Source organism: Amblyomma mixtum, chromosome 9 (genome assembly GCF_055824585.1).
Source record: "Amblyomma mixtum isolate Tamu chromosome 9, ASM5582458v1, whole genome shotgun sequence".
Taxonomy (NCBI): domain Eukaryota; kingdom Metazoa; phylum Arthropoda; class Arachnida; order Ixodida; family Ixodidae; genus Amblyomma; species Amblyomma mixtum.
The window spans coordinates 40925466-40933028 of NC_143020.1; the positions used below are offsets into that span (position 1 = coordinate 40925466).

A 7563-nucleotide genomic window follows, 5' to 3' on the forward strand; every position below is an offset into this window, starting at 1 on the left:
TTGCAATTTGCCCGAATCCTGAAACCTGTACTGAGCAGTACACGCTGCTGCTGAGATAAGTGAAGACAGGTGAAAATAAAAACGGTTTGTTAGCAGAACTAATGCGAAACTGCTCCCAGATACATCGTTGGATTTCTTGTTCCATGAGTGAATTTAAATTGCAAAATCGCGCAGCTGACAGTCACCTATTTCAATCTGCTTCATTTTATTCTTTTTCACTCTCCTTACTGAAACCGGAGCAAAGAAAAAAAGAAAGAAAGCCAGTCAACAGCCCTTGCTATGTGGGGAGTTCGGCATAATAGATTACGTAAGCACGTAAACATCGTCTTTAAGATTATGGATAGGTAGTGGTAATGGTTCCCTTCAGCGGTTTTTCTTCACACACACCCTTACAAAATTTTTTAGTAACATTCTTTAGAAAGTCTTTCGACAATTATTAATAGAACCTATCAACATTGAATAGAAAGTCTTTTAAACGCCTTTGTACATTGTAGTAACAACCTATCAACCGTCTTCCGACAATTGGCCACCGATATCCAAGACTCAAGTACATAGAAAGTCTTTATACTTCCTATCATCCCCTTATCGAGTTTCTATACACTTCCTACTGACCCCTTACCGACAATGTCTACCAACACCCTATTAACGGTCTTCCGACAATTGGCCACCGTTATCCAAAAGACTCAAGTACATAGAAAGTCTTTACACTTCTTATCAACCACATACCGACAATGTCTACCAACACCCTATCAACAGTCTTCCGACAATTGGCCACCGTCATTCAAAAGACTCAAGTACGAAGAAAGTATAACTCCTACATCAACTTTTGGAAAAGTGTGTGTTAACTACAGAGTACAACACTTTTACCAACATAGTTTTATCACTTCAAAATCATTTTGTGAACACTATCCTGGAGTGCTTAAAGAATAATAGAAGCAAAATGCAAATTATTACATTTATTGTGCACAAGTGTAGTACATACGCGCTACAACACATGCATGATGCATCAAAATATTTTATGGAGAACAATAGAGGAACAGAATATTGCCTTCGGCACACTTCCCCTCAGTTCCCTCTTAGTGACAATGACTGACACACAGAAATTGAAAAACATAACAGGTTTTAATTCACGATGTTTCGGCTGGAGGACCAGCCTTTTTCGAGTATAGTATAGCATTCGAAACAAAAGCTGTGTGCTTCAAATGCTGTAGTACACTTGAAAACGGCTGGCCGTCCAACCAAAACGTCATCAATTAAATCCCGTTAGATTTTTCTTACATATATACGAGGTGTTTCAGGGAAGACTAAGTAATTTTCAAAAAACAGGTGTTTTGAGATGAATGTATGGCTTTTTGAGCATAGTATTACCAGTGTTGGCAGGCACCAGAAAACATGCGAAGAGTCTTACGTAGTAAGCTGGTTAGCTAATTTTTATTAGTGAACCTTTTCACTATCAGAAACTTTGTTAAAACACTAAGTTGGGCTAGTTGGTAACGGCTTGAAGGAATCATATTCTTAGTGGTAAGAACACACACAACACCAAGACACACACACACAGGACATCCACTAGACTTCAACTATCGTTACTGGACACTTGTATGACATAAATATGTATCACTGAGCACACGCAGGTGCCTCGTCATCGGCAACAGGTCTAACTACGCCCTCCCCTCTCCTCCAAGGCATATGGTTGCGCCGATAAACAATCACTTTTTCTGCCAATGCCATGGAGGGAGTGTTTACACACGTCACCCGCCTCTTGAATACGAAAGGCCTGGGAGCCGACAAAAAAAAAGAGAAATTATCAAAGTCTTTCGTATTCAAGAGGCGGGTGACGAGTGTAAGCACTCCCTCCCTGGCGTTGGCAGAAAAAGAGATTGTTTATCGGCGCAACCGTATGCCTTGCAGGAGAGGGCAGGGCGTAGTTAGACCTGTTGCGGAAGACGAGGCACCTGCGTGTGCTCAGTGATACATATTTATGTCGTACAAGTGTCCAGTAAAGATAGTTGAAGTCTAGCGGGTGTCCTGTGTGTGTGTATCTTGGTGTTGTGTCTGTTTCTTACCGTTAAGAATATGATTCCTTCACTATCAGAGTTAGGCGTCTAGTTGCTATTAGAGATTTGTAGCAGTTACATGCACTGGAGGGGTTTCTTTCACAGTGTGCTTCCAAAAGCGCATGTATTTTCGCACGATGCAGCCAAATTTTGTCGAGCCACAGCGGCGAAAGTAATCATGTTTTGTACATTCCAAAAACTGATATGGCTACTACGAACAACTGGCTAAAAGTCTCTAACTGCAACCAGTTGCAAACCTGTGTTAGTTAAAAAGTTAATTATCAGAAATTAGTTAACCAGGTTACTAAATACACCTCACCAGCTTTTTGGTGTCTGCTAACACTGGTAACATTATGCAGCAAAAGCCATATTTTTGAATACTACTTATTCTTCCCTGAAACACCTGGTGCATATAAATACTGCTCACTTTCCTGTACAACACAGAAATGAAATAATTTATTCTGTAACATGAAGGTTCCATGAGCCACATAACAAACCCGTGGAAAAAAACTGCATGCATACACACATATCTCTCCAAAACAGCTAAAAAATCCCACACAGTGAAACAATGCTTACACTGTCTTAAGACCAACATTAAAGGCTGCAAACACTAGTGAATTAAAAGTCAAATAGATGCCAAACATATGCTAAATGTCCCCATGGATGTAGATATCAAGCTATGAGCTGATTTTAATAAAAATGCATCAGCACGGAAATGCTTAAGCGACTTTGTTGGTGCACTATCCTGACACTTGTCCTCAATATCAGGCAGCCTGCTTGTTGTTCATCATCATCATCAGCCTGACTATGCCCACTGCAGGGCAAATGCCTCTCCCATGCCTCTCCAATTAACCCTGTCGTTACTTGTCTGCATCACCAGCAGAAGAGGTAGCGTCCTAGTGATGAGACGTGTGCACGAACAGGTAGCCTCCTCCATGGCAGAATGCAGCAGCAAGAGAACTGCACAAGAAAACATTCAAAGTATACAGTTATAGTAACATCTAATAGAATCAAACACGGAGAAGCAACAATCAGTTAAATGTGCACTAAAATGCAGCACTCCGAGTGAGTTTGGTAAGGCTGCTGAGTAATAGCATAAGCAGCAGTCACAAGACTAGAACTAAATGTAATGCGTCCTTGAACAAGAAAAAGCTATAACATGCTGTTGTGTTCAATTCTGCCCCCACATTCGAAGACTGAATGATATGCAGAGGAACTGACATTAACGTGTTACACCTAATTAGGCTACCACAAAGCCATTCCAGTCATATGAAGATAACATGCAGGCCATCAAATATGAAAATTATTTTCTGTTTCTGATTTTTCTGCACAAAAATTCAGGCAGCTTTTGTTTTCAAAAGTGATGGCACAAAGACATTGCAATATAATGCACATGTTGCTGTAGATAATGTATCATTTGGAGCTATACCAGGTGTTAGGGGAAAATGTATGAACAAAGAGTACAAAGGCGAGCAAGTTCGTCAGGGCAAGAGTGGCACACTCTAAAGCAAATGAATCAAAATATTAAGGCACATACTGCGTCAGATACAATACTTGTAAGTAAAGCTGCATAGAACTACAAGCGATAAAAGCCTCAGAAACGTGCCCCTAAGGGAGCAGCTGGACTGGTAGTTTTTTATTTGTCCCGCAGCACATCCCTCCAGTGCTGAGGCCTGCTCATATCTGTTTAAGTTAAGAATACAAGGGAAACAAGCAAACAAGTGTTCCAAAGAAGATAAAAATGTGTACTTAGGTTGTTCTTTAGGAAATTACCTGTCACTAACTGCAGCAATAAATATCTCGAGAAAGTGAATTAAGTTATTTACACAGCTTATTAGAAACCTTGATGGCACGAGAGAAAGGCAACATCAAATGCATCGGTTCATGTAAAGCCAGAGGTCTTGTTAAGGTCACAGCAATATTTGTTGACTTAGGCTCAGCTAGTGTAATGCAATCAGTAACTGAACGTCGGCATGAATAAAAATAACAATGCACCAATACTCAATTCCAAATGCATTTCAACTGTACAGTGCAGTCAGTTGTGACAAAGGGAGTGTGAAAGAAAACCTCACCAATGCTCATGACATATCGAATAAATGCCTTTCTTCTGTACAGCTAAAATATAAGCTTTACAGGGTTTCACGTAATGCAAGGATAACCTGGTAAGGTATCAATTATTGATGCTAGCAACACCTATGCTTCTAAAGCAGAGTGCTCCACTTGAACGCCAATATTCAATTTTGCATTGCCCGTTAGGCCATGCCTATCACACCACTGGTTCACTTCAAACATTCCATACCTTGTAAGAGGTAGGTACTGCTGAAGTAAACCTATAAAATTTATTTGCTGCTTTTAGACTGCTGTATAAAGGTCATGAAGCAGATAATTGTTTTAATTTGGTCTATACTTTGGTCAAGATTTCCAAGCACGAGAGGCATGAGGGAAAAAACTATAAAGAGCATTTCACACTATAACACAATGCACTTGACTAGGGGAGTGCTTTCATGATGCCCGCAATATCTTTTCCCTTTCCCTTGGTCCTCTTTTAAAAGAAAAAAAAACGAAAGAGAGAGGGAGCCTGGACCAGAAGATTTTTGGCAGGCTAAAAAAGACAAGGAAAATATACCCACTTGTCTACCTATCCTTTTGCAAGTGGCACATGCTTGATATCCAGTGTCAATGGCTGATAGGCTGAACCAGCAGGTCTTGATGTCATTTGCTTCTGGTTGAGGTAGCATTGGCTCGATGACAGATGAAAGCTGGTGCAAAAGTAGCGTGATGATACCGGTGGAGCAGCTGTACAGGGCTTGACTGCGGGTGCATTTGAAGAAAGGCTCCATTAGAGCCATGCTTTCATAAACATCATCACAGAAGCCACATCCCATTACAACCTCTAGCTGTTCAGTCCAATGTGTTCATGAGTGGAGGCTAATGATTAATTAACTATGCCTCCAATAGTTAGCAAAAAAATGGTTTACAAAGCTTGTCATACTTTTCTTAAAACTATTATTCGCGAATCACGTTATACTTTTATCGCTTCAGACTGAAAATGGGGAAATGACATAAATGTAGTGAACGTAAAAAAATAAAATGACAACAAACCTTCCATTGTGCGATTACCTCAGCTGCACTGCAATGGAATGGTTCTGCTATTTTTAACCGTCGTTTCGTTGACCAGAACTATCAAGAAACACAGCACTTGATGTGACTGCGACGTAGAACGGGCAATGCTCCTTATCCAGTAAACACTCAGGCAGCAGAATCAAAAGACGCACGCCGCTACAAGCACTTTTCGTTCTTATGGTCTCCTTTTCACACGCTGCTCCTGTTCAGTCGGAATAACGAATCAAGCAGCACCCCATAGTTCTCGGCGTGCAACCAAATTCTATCACATAACTCCTGCGCCGAGGAGCTGACGCAAAGAGCGTGAGGCGGCGGGTTAAAAGTTGCATAGTTGGCAAGCGAGCGTGTCAGAACACCTTCTCTCTGCAAAGGATCGCGGGGTGCCCGCATTTTGCACCTCACTGCGAACAAGACATGAATACCAACCCAAATGCATTCGCAGCCCTCAATCATACCCCCGACACATCGCAGAAGTCACTTTCCAGTTCTGTACTTACATTTGTCAACGTTCACGGCAAGCCGTTTCTTCTATCGGGCATCGGGCGCCGGCCGCTCTCGGCGTGGTTGCGTGCAGTACGTCAGAGCAGTTTTCGAGCACTGCGTGCGCGTAAGAACGTCTTCCGCAGCACTGGAGCCACCTGTCACCTTCCGAGTTTAGTCACACTACCACAACACTAACGAGGCCGCACATTTAACACAAACAAACTGAAGAAACGCACCCCTTCACAACCGTCGCACCCCATCAACAAAGAGTCGATTCAGCGTCCTAAAAAAGGTAGTGTAGCGCGCGGCCAACATGAGACTCGCAATCCGCCGCCAGCGAACGGAAAGATGACGCTAATGTCGCCTAACTTTACACGCGTTAAAAAAAGAATTGATAAAGCCCTTTTTGCCACAAACTTGTTGCATTAAACGACAAAATATTTTGTTTCAATTACAAAGTCAGCAAATTGGAATGATTGAGGTGAAAAAATGCGACTACTCACAACCATCTGTTTCTGGCGGCGCTGCGAACGAAAGCTTGGAAAACCGGGCAGCATGCCGGGAAACTACAGGCGACGCATCTGGGGCCAGGAAAGCCGCAGCCGCTGCACGGCTGCAGTGTCTGCCTAGTTCTAAGGCTATAACTCAGCTCCCCGTAACTGCGTCGCAGAATAAGGAATGATGATGATGTTGCCAAACGCTACTGGTTTCGGTTTTAATTTTCGCATATTGTGTGGCTTAGCGTACTCTACACAGCTTGGCTCATGCGATTTAGTGTACGTGTGTGTACCTAGGGAACACGAGCGTTCGCACGCCGCTCTAGCGTGACGCGCGAAACTTTCAAGGCCGCGCTGCAGCATCGCCTCTGTTTTGTGTGTGTTTATATCACGTCATTGGACACCTTGCACGCTCTTTGCTCGAGCGAGCCCCGCCGACAGTCGCGCTACCGTAGTCTTTTTGTGTGCTTCCTTGATTGATTTTTGCCTCTACCTTACGCGGTCCTCGGCTCGGCCTCACGTCCGCTGATGGCAGTAAGAAAAGGCGAAGAATGAACACATGCTTTCGTGCGTCTACTCCGTATGACTACGTTAAAACCCAACACTTTATTCCAGGATTCCTTAGTCATTGCATTACGGGAAGATAGAAAATACAGCTATCACCACGTTTTCCCTCGCCACAGCTTCGTACCGTGTTTGCGTTGAAGGAGATGCAAGTGAAGATGCGGAAGAGGCACTGCGCCTGTGCTTTAGCGGTGCTCAAAGTGGGGGCTGCTCTCACCCTAGCTTTCTCCATACTGGAAGCTCCTATGTGCCTCAGTACTAGTGAAAAATGTAACAAGTCAAGAATGAGGGCTTATAGTGCTCCAATTGCTGTGCACCTTCCTCATGCAAAGCCCTTGTTACCGCAGTTGAGTACAGCGGGCCGCTGTTACCTGTTTTGTTTCTCTATACTTCTCTTTTTAGTATCGGCCGCCAAACATGAATAAAAATTAATATTGGCTTGCCTGAAATTTCGCATGTACAGTCGCTGAGGAACGAAGCAACTTGAGTTCTCGAAGCTGTAAGCCTGCACACGTTACACAGAATTTACTCAGAGCGCTAAGCGGTGCGGCCCTTTTCGCGCGGGGTTTTCAGTCCCGTGCGATCAGCCATTGCTGGTCGCTCGAGTAGGAGGGTAGTGCGAGGGTTTAAATTGGGCGCTCCCACGTGGAGTGGCATAAAGTGTACCGGGCACTTTTGCATGGCGGGCAGTGTGCAGTGAAAGTGTGCTTGCGGTGGAGGTTCAGGAAGCTGGTGATATAATTTGGGCGCCTTTTGAGCTAGCGAGAACGTGTCATTCAATGAGTGTGGAAACACATCGGTGCAATGCTAAACTTGAATTTTTTTGTAGCTCGCAACAACAA

General features: G+C 43.4%; 1 long non-coding RNA gene across 1 annotated transcript; it reads right to left on the reverse strand.

Annotated features, from left to right (window-relative positions):
* Positions 1–1928: 1928 nt before the first annotated feature.
* LOC149328825 (uncharacterized) lies at positions 1929–5927 on the reverse strand. The gene is made up of 3 exons (XR_016285490.1): positions 5675–5927; positions 4685–4865; positions 1929–3014 (listed from the first exon to the last, which is right to left on the reverse strand). It is a non-coding gene; the product is annotated as an uncharacterized LOC149328825 (long non-coding RNA).
* Positions 5928–7563: the final 1636 nt, after the last annotated feature.